An 11547-nucleotide genomic window follows, 5' to 3' on the forward strand; every position below is an offset into this window, starting at 1 on the left:
ACTCATGCAGAATCTTTGATCTCTGCTTTTCTGGAATGGATAGCAATACACCACGATTGTTGCTAATCCATTTTGTCGAATGGAAGCAAATTCTTGATTTAAATCGCCTTCAGTCCACCACAACAATTGCAGGAAATTTTGATTATCTTTGGCTACCTTGACTTGGTGGAACATGGATTGAATGTCAGTCATCATAGCCACAGGTTCCTGTCTGAAACGTGTAAGGACTCCTAACAAAGAACTGGTAAGATAAGGACGCTGTAGAAGCTGGATGTTGAGAGAATGTCCTCTGTACCCTGCTCCACAGTCAAACACAACACAGAGATTTTTTTCTTAGGATGGTACACTCCATGGTGAGGAATGTACCATATCTTTCCTTCGGAACCTTCCGGCTGATGTTCTGGCACACGTTCAGCATATCTTTCTTTGATGAAATCACTGAGAAAGTTGTATTCCTGATGGTATATCTCGTTTCTCTCAAACCTCTTCAATCCAAGAATGCGATGCTTGGCAATACAGTGATTCCTTTCTTAAAGGGAAGTTTCAAGCTGTAATGTCCATTTTGAAGTTGAACTGAATCTTTCATAATTTCCAGGAACTTTACATCATCTCTCGACATCTCCATCTCCTCCTGCTGTAGGCTCATTAAAATCATGGTTGTAATGATCATTCAAGAACTCCTCCAGTCTTTCTATGGAGATCCTGTTAACAGTAGAAGTGTAGCCTCTCTCACACTGCTCATTACTGCATCATTGAATGGGACCGTTAACAACCCACCCCAATAGGGTCCTAATGGCGTAGGGTCCATTTCCATGACTGTTTACGACTTCCCAGGGTTCAAGCATTTTGGAAGTGTTGGTGCCTATCAACAACTCCACGTCCGCTTGGATACGAGGAACATCAACACCACCCAAGTATGGCCACTTTGCTAGTTCCTCTTCTTTGATGATGTTGCCTGTTCCTACTGGCATCCTTTTCTGGGTGTAAACTTCTGGTGAGTCGTAGAACCGTTTTCCAGTGAGACTTGCAATCTCTAAACCAGTCAACCTGTGACTGGAAACTGATGAACTCGAGGCCATGGTTCATAGACTGAATTAAGTCTTCCTTACATTCATATTTAACTTCATCAAGTTTTCCGAGACAAATGTGGTTGTACTTGTCAAAGGTGGATGTCAAACTACATACATCTATCTATCTATCTCTGTTCTACTAACATGATTGTGCATGTGAATTGCTGTGACAGTGTGCTTTATAAATGAATTAATGGCATGGGCTTTTAAGGGGTTTTAGCGTATGGATGTTTTTTTTAAATTCTGTTTGCCACCTGTTTATAAGTTTTACTGCATGAACCGCTGATATTGTGGGATGACATATAGACACACACCACTTTGACGAGACTGGAACCCCTCCCCTTTAACTTTTACACAACATGACCTGGACTGATGAGCTGAATGGAAACAAGGTTTGGACATCTAATGAACGGATGGAAAGCAGGTGTGGACATCTAATGAACGGATGGATAACAGGTGTGGCAGGAGACTTGGTGTGAAAAGGAGGCAAAGGAGAACAAACAGGGCAGGAGATCACAGGAAACACAGACGAAGGAAGCGCAAGAGGGAGCAGAGAGACTGACACGGAGGACAGTGGAGAAGTTGGCACACTGAGAAGCAGAGGACACGGAGGCGAGCAGACGGGCTGGAGCAGTTGCAGCCGTGATGAATCGTCGGAAGTGCAGGTGAACGCGTGGTGGTGCAGAGCGGAATATGTCGCCAAAGGCTGAAGTAACAAAGGGAATGCAACCACCTAAATGGAGGATTCAACACCTGTGTACAGATAAGTAAAGGGAAGTCCTCCAGCTGTCCTCTTTGAACGAGTGGAAAAGAACTGTCTGGTGCGTCGTACTTGATTGAGTGCTGCTCTTATTCCTCCCCCAGTGTCTGCCGTGTGGGTATCCCAACGCAGAGTGGCGAAAGGGAAGGAGCCCAGGCTACCCTCGGTGGAACCGGCTGCTCTTTTTGTGATCTACTTATCGACAGACTGTCGTAGGGACTTGGAACTGGTGACAGGAAGATCGGGCTGCCATTTGCAGCCTTTAGCTTGTATTACTTGGTTTTAATAATTGAAGAACTGTTTAAATATTTAATCATTTAAAATAAAGTGCTAAATTTAGTAGCGTACTGGTCTTGGTCCATTTGTCAGTGGAAATAATTGCTGGTATTCTTAAACAGACACATCAGCTTCCGGTGTGTCATACTGCCTGGATCAAGAAATGCATACATTTGTATGACTTTGTCTCTTTTGCTGGATTTTACCTGAACTTTTAGGATGGATAAAATCCCGTCACTAATCCCAGCCCCTGTATGACCACATGTTTGCATAGAGATCAGTGCGCTGTTCACCAACATTTCCTTTGGCTGTTTATGATCTGTGTTTGCTCTCACCTGCTGGTTGATGTGAAGGACGCTGGGATGGTTTTGGCTGCACATATTACAAGTCAAACGCTTGTCGCAATCCTTCGCTCATATGCCCTATGCAGAGGCAACCAAAACTAAATCCTTTCTCTCTTAAAAGGTTTCTTGTCCCTATGAGTTTTCTCCTTTTAATCATTGACCGTACCAGTGGGTGACCTTGAGAGCAACACATGCAAATGTTGGTGTTCTTTGCAGGTGAACCATTTTGAACCGGGTTGTGGATTGTCCAGATGGAAGTGTTTCAATAGTAACAGTGGTTGCAAAACTGTTTCCTTTAAATCTTGACTTTGTCATCTTGTTCAAATTTTGTATTCACTGTAACGAGCTGTGTGTTCTGGATGTCCCCAAAGATTGGGTTAGACACTATTTTTACTTCATGTTCTATGAGTGTGACAATATCTATGAATCTTGCCATGCGATTGACTCTATCCAGTATTTAACAAGCAGAAAGTCTCCATTTGTCCTTTTGCTTTAGAATCACTGCTCTCATATTCGCTGGCATGTCCAGTTCTCTCATGTAAAGCACAACCTCTATTGCATTACAACGTTCCCGCAAAAACAGTGCATATGCTTGAAGAGATCTGACATCTTCCAATTTTAATCCATGCCAGTTGAAGACTTTCTCCATGAACAGTATGCTGCGGTGATCTTCTGTTCATTGCCCAAGTGTTCTTGTAACAGATGTATAGCCTCTTTCTGGAGCCATATACTGACAGCTACAAACTAGCTCTTTTTGACATCCTCTGGTGTATTGATCCAGGAAATGCAAACAATCCCCTTAGTTGCTGGCATTGCTCTCCACACAATGTTTGAATGCTTGTGTAAAAGATTTATACTCCACAGGATTCCCAATTTAAACAAAATGGTATTTCTCTTGGCGGTAATAAATTATTGCAGTTTGTTGTTGTATAAGCAACGTTGATATTTCATTTTGCCTTTGCAGTAAGTCATACAGCGCTGATGTTTCATCCTTTCTTTGCAGCTGTAGTTAAGACTTACTGACATTTGGATTTGTTAGTTGCACATGAGGTTCACTTAAAGGTTTTCCATGCTTTGCAGTTTTAGGATGAATATCCTGACTGGTGTTCTGTGTTGCACTCCAATATGCATGTTGTTGCATTAATGGTTCTTGTTGCATGGGTGGTGGTTGTGGAATGTCCAGAAGGGAAGGTTTGTATGTATCTGCTTGTGGATTTAGTGAAGTGAATGTTTCCTTTAACCTAGCTTCTTTCAAAATAGTATTCCATTCGACTGTGCTTGAGCAGCTTGGTGACTGAAAGCGGATAATAATGCTAATTTAGCAGCAGAAGCGCCCATTTCCGTATGGCGCTCCAGCCTTTCCTTTCTTCTCCGTAGCTCCTCAGCTTGCTCTTCCAGAGCGTGCTTCTCCTTTAACGCTGCGGCGCGGCCTTCAAGCGGAGCTCTCTGCCTCAGCTTGAATGCGTGCTGATGCAGTAGAAGATTAACTGCTTTTTGAGCTGGCGCGACTTTTATGGCAAGGGTGTTGTACAGAAACATTAGAAACACTGTCATCCGGTTTCACTTCACACTCATCAATCCTCATTCATATTTTCAGCAGATTTTGGAATGTCCATTTTGAAAACGACTTGGTCACATGTTACATAAATTCGATAACACCCAGCGTCTTTGCTTTGAACCAAATCGCATGTTTTTCTTTTTCTGTGGGGGGGGTGTAAGATTTAGAGTCTTCTATGCACAGAGTGGTGTATTTGTCAAAAGTACAATGCACCTCAGTATTATATTCTCTGTCCTGCATCAACTCTTGTATTTGGCCTTTTAGAGTACATGCTTTGTTTAAATTTTGACGTTTTCTTTTGCAGCATTTCCAGTTCATCCAATAGTGCTTTTTGACTTAGTTTAACTGGCCGATAATGACAGATTGGGTTTCTGTTTCACCGCTGGCTGCGGCCTCTTCAGCCGTGGTGAACTCATCAGTATTAACCCTTGTAGTGTCTTCCCTCTGGGGACCCTCTCGTGTCAAATTGACCCTTGACATATTTAGGGTTTTAAAAACAATTCTGAAATCAAATTTTACTTCATTATCTATTAACAATTATTGTCTTTATCTCAATTTCTAACAATTGAGATAACATGTTCAGGGAATGCAATCAGTTTCTACTGAAGTGCTATTCGTTGTTTTGTCATAAGGTTATAATTCATGTTAAAAATCCACTGTAGAAAACACATAACAGGTCATATTCATAATTTCTGAATTGAGTCAGTATTACATGTTTACCACAGAAAATAAGGTAAGGCCATTGTTTGACAAAATGTAACTTGTACCATTTTTAAATGAGTACCCTACAAGGGTTAATACACTCATTTTGGACCCCTGTTACAGAATCCATAATCAACCCACACAATCACTCTTTGCAGTAAATATACATTTTAAAGATTACCCCACAGTTTATTTAAACACCAGTTCTACTAGTTTCCTTGTGTGCACACACTTTAAATGTTAATGGCCATGTATTGTATATGGTAGCGCTACCGTTTTACCTTTTTATCCATTGGTCTTGCTCCAAGAAACTGTCCTCAGCTGTCAATGTTTCCACTCTGCACCGCTCCGCGCAACCGCGTCCAGCCGCCCGCGCTCTCCAATGCGCGGTCCACTGGTGGTTCCGGTTCGATTCCTTCTCTTTACCGCACGAGTGGAAGCTGTCGTGGTTGTCCAAACAATCCACTTTGAGACCCAGAAATCCCACGACGGCGTCCCCGATCAGCTGTTACCATCTCCCATGAATGGCGATCCTGGCGAGTTCCTTCAGAGGGCTTTTATCAACTTGCTCGGCGTGTTCTGCGTGCCAATAATCCATGTCCACACGTACTGTCTGCATTCCGGTGCTGTGACCCATTTATTTTCCCTTTGTCAAATTCAAACCTTAACACGCCTGACCTGTCCGACACGTCTGGCACGGTGAGACGCTGTCTGCTTTCCCCGTTCCTCCACACCTGTGTACCTGAGGCTGATTACCTGTATGCCTTCCCAGACTATGCGCCACCCAGTGCTCAAACATAACATTGCAGATTTTATACGTGGTGTATAAACAAGACAAACTACTGTTATTGCTCCAACCATCTGTGTTATGGTTAGTAATGTGTTTTAAGCTTAAAGTATTGCTTCTTGAACTATAAAAAAAAAAGGCATTTACTGAAATGTACAATTTTTAAAAAGGAATATATATTTTCTAATTTCTCCTTCTTTCCATAATGGAATGGTTATCTGTTTTATTTGCCTGATAACCGATAAAGTTAATGAATTAAAAAGTGTTCTACTTTGTCTCGGCTCCAGCTCTGTCTGTCCCTCTGCTTCGGATCCACTCACCACCAGGGTTGGGAATCGTTTCTTTTTTTGTTTTTTTTTCCCTATATACCGGTGCTGAAACAATACATTTAACCCTCATGTCGTCCTCGGGTCAGCTTGACCTGTTTTCCTACATCAATGTTCTTTTTAATTCCCCAAAATAACATGATTGATTCCAACGCTCTTTGCCAAGTACACATCTCTACTTTCATTAATTTTGGGTCTTGTTCAATTTTATAGCATTTGAAAAACAAATTGAAGTGTTTTGAAATAGTATTGAGTAAAAGTTGATATATTCCAGTCTGTGATTATCATCAACATCCATTCCTTTAATTTTAGTCTAAATAATTCCTAATTTCTGCTTTTCTAATATAAACATTAGGTATAATTTCCTATAAATGAGGTTTATTGAACATAAATTCCAAAAATAATTATAAAACTAAACTACATAGCGTTAAACGCCAAAAGTGACACATTGAAAAAAGCCTTAAGGGTCATAAACGTAAGAAAAAGATAAAAACATGGATTAAAAAGCATCAACAAAAGTGTTTTTTCAATTTTGAAGGGAAGACAAGGGTTAAAACAATGCCTTGCCTGAAGCAAAATATATTTATATTATAACGTGTATATAATATAAAAAAGAGCACAAAACAACATTAAAGAACGGTTTGTTTGTCACTAAGGTCATATGGTCAAAATAAAAAGATTGATTAATAATGTAATAACTTATTTCACCTGTAAATTGCTGGAAACGACAAACAAGCACCGGATGGGAAAAAGGTATTTTACAACAACTTGTTTCTCCGCCAACGGCAGAACATCCCGGTGTTCTTCCTCTACAAGGAAATACACTCACACTGTACACCCCTAAGCTAAGCTGTCAGTATTTTAACCTTAACCATAATATTTATTACAGCTACAAGCTAACGGTAACGTAGCGTCCTGTGCAGCGATGCCTCTGGGGAAAAAAGTCGGGCACCAAAATCTTCGCTCTCATTCGGTCTTGTTACTACCGTTTACGTCGGAGCCGGCGCCCTATTGGCTCTGCGTTTTGGTACCCAACCCTGCTCACCACTGAGTCTGACTCAATGTCCCGCCCACAATACTATCTGCCTCTTTTTTACTGGGTATTATGTTACAAGTTTCTAATGTATTAACGTTTTGTGTTGCAACGTTGCAAAATCTAAAATTTTGACTTAAAGACTTCCATTTTCACTGTAAGTGTGTGTGTGTGTGTGTGTGTATATTTAATGCAAATATTGTTTTTTGGTTTCATTAACTACTAATAATTTGATTTGTATCGGCCAGGAAAAAACAGTATCAGTCAACCCCTGATTTGAACAGTTTCAATTGCTGCAGCAAACTAATGCATGGTGGCCAAAACTAGGGCAAGCAGAGCCTCTTGGACAGAGGACATGCAGAGCGTGTATGACACAGAAACGGAGCAGAAGCAGGGCGTTGTGACGGAGCTGCGCTGCTGAAGATGGCTCAGTCTCCGTCTCGTGACTGCTCCGGTTCCCAACATGACCCAGTGTGCAGTGAGACAGCGTCGTGTCCTGCATGGCTGCACCACGCTGCCAAACACCAGCACCAGCTGACCGAGTGATTCCTGTAGAGCCGACTGCCCGCCGAGCATCCAGACTGCTGTACAAGCCAAAGATCAAGCCTAAACAGGGTTTACTCTACATGACCCACTAATGTAAACTGGATTTCAGTGTAAATGTATGCAAAAACACATGTCATCTTGTTTGATTTTAGGTCAGTTTAAACATTTATCCAGAGACACCAGCTTAATAATGTATGTCCTTTTCCTCTGTACAGACACAATCCCATCCATTTCCACTCAGCAGCCGCGCTGGCCAGCAATATTGTTGCTCTGAATGTGGGTAAAACTGTGACCCCCCATCAACATGTCTGGTCAGACAGGCAACTACAAAGAGAGCTCCAGTTTTAAAAAGGTGATATTGACAACTGAAGCCCCTGAGAAACAGGTTACTGGGTTAGAGATTCTGTTTCTGTTCATGCAACAGGGCCGGATTTTCTTTTTCTACAACTGGTGCAAATGTACTGTACATGGTAACTATTAGCAGTAGTGAAATCTTAGCAAAGTAAATGAGGATGAATGCATTATTAGTGAATCTGTGAGCCTTAATAATGCCCATTAAAACATTTCACTGGACACATTTTGACATTTAGTAGCAAGGATCAAGGATGGCTGTGTTCCATTAAAGTGTTGCAGTTAACCATGCCTGAAAACACAAAACCGAAGAATGGAATGCAGCCATTAATAATGTTGTGTATAAGTGTACTAGGGCTGCCAAAATGAATGTAAAAACAAGTTAACGCAAATTCCTTTTAATGCGCGTTGTGTGATTTGGGCCTTGGGCCACTCCGTAGTTTGGGAACTCAGGAAGCGATGCAGCAGTAACGTTGTGGATGGCTCGCAGAAACTAAGTGGAGGAAGAGCAGGGTCTTTTGAATGGCTAGCCCTTCAAAGACTAGAAGTTATTTATATGCACTGTTGATGCCCTGCTATGCCCTGCTATACCCTGTATCACCCCACAGTGCCCTGGACGACCTGTAAACACCACGTGCCCTGCTAAGCCATGCTATACCTGTATCACCCCACAGTGCCTGCTACGCCCTGTAAAACCCACAGTGCCCTACGCCTGCTATACCCTGTATACCCCACAGTGCCCTGCTACGCACTGCTAGTACCTGTATACCCCACAGTGCCCTGCTACGCCCTGCTATACCCTGTATCCCCCCACAGTGCCCTGCTACGCCCTGCTATACCCTGTATCCCCCCACAGTGCCCTGCTACGCCCTGCTATACCCTGTAACACCCCACAGTGCCCTGCTACGCCATGAACGACTACAACTAGTGTTTCTAGTCATAGTTCCATTATCTTCATTGTGTTATTGCCACTGTTCATTACACCCCAAACCAATTACTGGCATTATTGGGTCCTTGTATGTTGCTGCATTGTATCACTGATTCGATACTATCAATACATTGAATTGAATGAAGTTACCAACGGGGTATATTGTGTCTCAGATTCCACTTCCTGTCCAAGCATGCGGCTGATCGTAAAGACACGCCATGATGAATAGTTTGCACCGGAGACACGTGGACAACTCTACAAGCAACAAACGTTCAACAGCGATAGCGACGTGGGAGGCTACAGCTCGCAGGTTGATGCTACATAATGCTTTTTTACCAGCAATTTACTGGTGAAATAAGTTATTGTAATAAGTTGTTGTAATCATTTAAATTTGACCACATAGCCTTGGCAATAGACAAGCCGTTCTCTAATGTTGGCAATAATTGGCCCCATCTGTGCAATGAGACAGATGTTTACAATAAAGGAAGGTGTGATGATTGGTGTGTGAATGTGTTTCCATGCACACAATAATGCCACTACTGCAATGGTAAAATATGATGGCATGTTATCAACAAAGGTATTTTTATTTTCTTGCCATGCCAGGTCTTTTTGTCATACTATGCGATGATATAAAAATATGACCAATGTGACCAAAAAAACAAATTTTCACTTTAAAGTTTTTCTTTTCTTTTTATTAGCTATGATAATTTTTGGAAGCAGGAGGGAATTAACATCTAAAACTCAAAATTTGGGGATGAACATCGTTCAAACAGACTTTAATTTAAATTTCCCTCCCAAAAACAGACCCATGAAGAAATCAAAAGGAGTGAAATTAGAGCTATGGAGAAAACCAGATATTCAAATAATCAAATATCACATATTTCTGACCAAAAACCTCCATATTGATATCCCGGAAGTGGAACGTCAAGAATATAGACTATTTAAATGTTAATAGATTAATCCTTCATACGTGGCGATACTCTTCGGGCCTCCGCTCTATCCAGCTTGGTTTGAGGGCGTGCCACACCAGCTGCTAGGGGAGCCTGTTGTTACAAAGTGACGCAAAAAATACGTAGTGAGGAAGTAAACGATGGACTACAACAGAGCTGTTTGGAGCGGTTCGGTGTTTTCTGGAGATGGGAAATCACTTTGGGGTGGACTTTGGGCTTTTTCACTTTGTAAACCTATTACATGCACAAAAAAGATACATAACGCAATAGAAGAAAAGGGAGAAAGCCAAAAATCATAACGTGAGCCCTTTAATGACACTCGGCTCATGCGTGATGCTGGGTGTGTGACACGGTGCCGTGCTGAGACCGGGCCCGACGCCTAATGTCTTCTCCTGCCTCACTGTCCCCCTCCTCTGCTGCCCAGGCCAGCCAACACTACAAGGCTAATTGGGCCATTTAAATGTCAGCATCACAGCTATCTGAAAGAGCTTGTCCCTGATACTCATGCACTTATGCCACGAATGTTTTTGTCTAACATTTTGAGCTGCAACATCTCTAATGACGTATTGTGGACATGTTTGTCATGCAAATGTAAACAGGATTTGGTGGTTTGCCGCATGCTGAGACAGATGTGAACTGTACATTTAAACAAACAAAAAAAACGAATTGCAAAACACAGTGTTGTCTTTTGGAACAGCAGATGTTCAGTGCAAGCATTGATCTCATCGCCAACCACATTTTGTAGCAGACCAGGATTCAGGGCATCACTCTCGATGAATGAGGCTGCAGCTGAGCATTCAAAAAGGTAAACAAATAGCTCGACGTGAGACTTTTTTTTTTCAATCAATCTGCAGCTGAGTGACGGGCTACAAAAAAACATGCAGGGATAAGTAAAAAAAAACACACACATCCGTCACACACTTCTTTGTGGCTGGACATGAACATTAAACATTAAGTAGTGAGAGGCTGTAAGAGGAAGCTCCATTCTGTCAAACAGAGGGGACGACAAAGCCTGGCCAGCTGGGATTGGAAGACTTTTCACAGCTGTTTTAACCCTCCAAACACAAGCAACAGACAAGAGAAAGCAGCAATTGTGACTCAGTGACAACATGATACATTGCAATGTTACTCACAGCCCCCCCCCCCCCAAGGGATTTTATAGCTCCTCAGAGCCCAAATGCTACATCCTTAAATGAGTAAAACAAAGGGTAATTCTTATTTTGGGGTAATTGAATTCCTTGCAAATGCCAATATGTTACAGTGTGTGTGTGTGTGTGTGTGTGTGTGTGTGTGTGTGTGTGTGTGTGTGTGTGTGTGTGTGTGTGTGTGTGTGTGTGTGTGTGGATCCAGTGCCGTTTTAATGCATGCAATTGTATGAATAACATATAGACATAGAAGGGAACTGGTATCTCCATCAACGTGACAACATCATTTGTGCCCTGGCTCTACTACACTTCATTATTATTCAGTAACCGCCCTAACAGATAAGAAAGGCTCAGCCTCCTCGTGCATATGGCCAAATGCATATAGTCTAGCCTACCTATGTGTTGGAGAGCAGGTTGCGTGTATCAACGTGCTATTTTCCCTTATAATATTCCCATAGAATGTATTTCTGGAATCGCATAGCCTGGCTGTGCGGAGCCACTGAAGGGTAGGATGCCGCAGATCTCCGGCATGCTTATTCCCATTCTCCTCCCAGACACCCATGTCCCAAGACATCCACGTTCAGGACCAAAAGAAGCAGAGGTTCAATTTGAGATAATACAATTCTAATTCATGCATTTTGCAAACTCTTACCATTGCATCGACACTCCTCCAGGCAGCTCCTCGCTCTGTGGACCGGTCAGGGCTGATGAAATGCTGCGCACTCCGTAGGGGGACAAATCAACCCCAGCCGGGCTGCGAAGGGACGGGAC

General features: G+C 42.3%; 1 protein-coding gene across 2 annotated transcripts in view; it reads right to left on the bottom strand.

Annotated features, from left to right (window-relative positions):
• adcyap1r1b (adenylate cyclase activating polypeptide 1b (pituitary) receptor type I) overlaps positions 1-11547 on the bottom strand; it is a 38351-nt gene that overhangs the window by 26550 nt on the left and 254 nt on the right. For both annotated transcript variants that reach the window (XM_032525385.1, XM_032525386.1), the window contains exon 1: positions 11429-11547. This exon is cut by the window's right edge. The gene's annotated coding sequence lies outside the window, so the exon portion shown is untranslated. The remainder of the gene's footprint in view (positions 1-11428) is intronic.

The sequence above is a fragment of the Etheostoma spectabile genome, chromosome 9 (assembly GCF_008692095.1).
Source record: "Etheostoma spectabile isolate EspeVRDwgs_2016 chromosome 9, UIUC_Espe_1.0, whole genome shotgun sequence".
NCBI classification, from domain to species: Eukaryota; Metazoa; Chordata; class Actinopteri; order Perciformes; family Percidae; genus Etheostoma; species Etheostoma spectabile.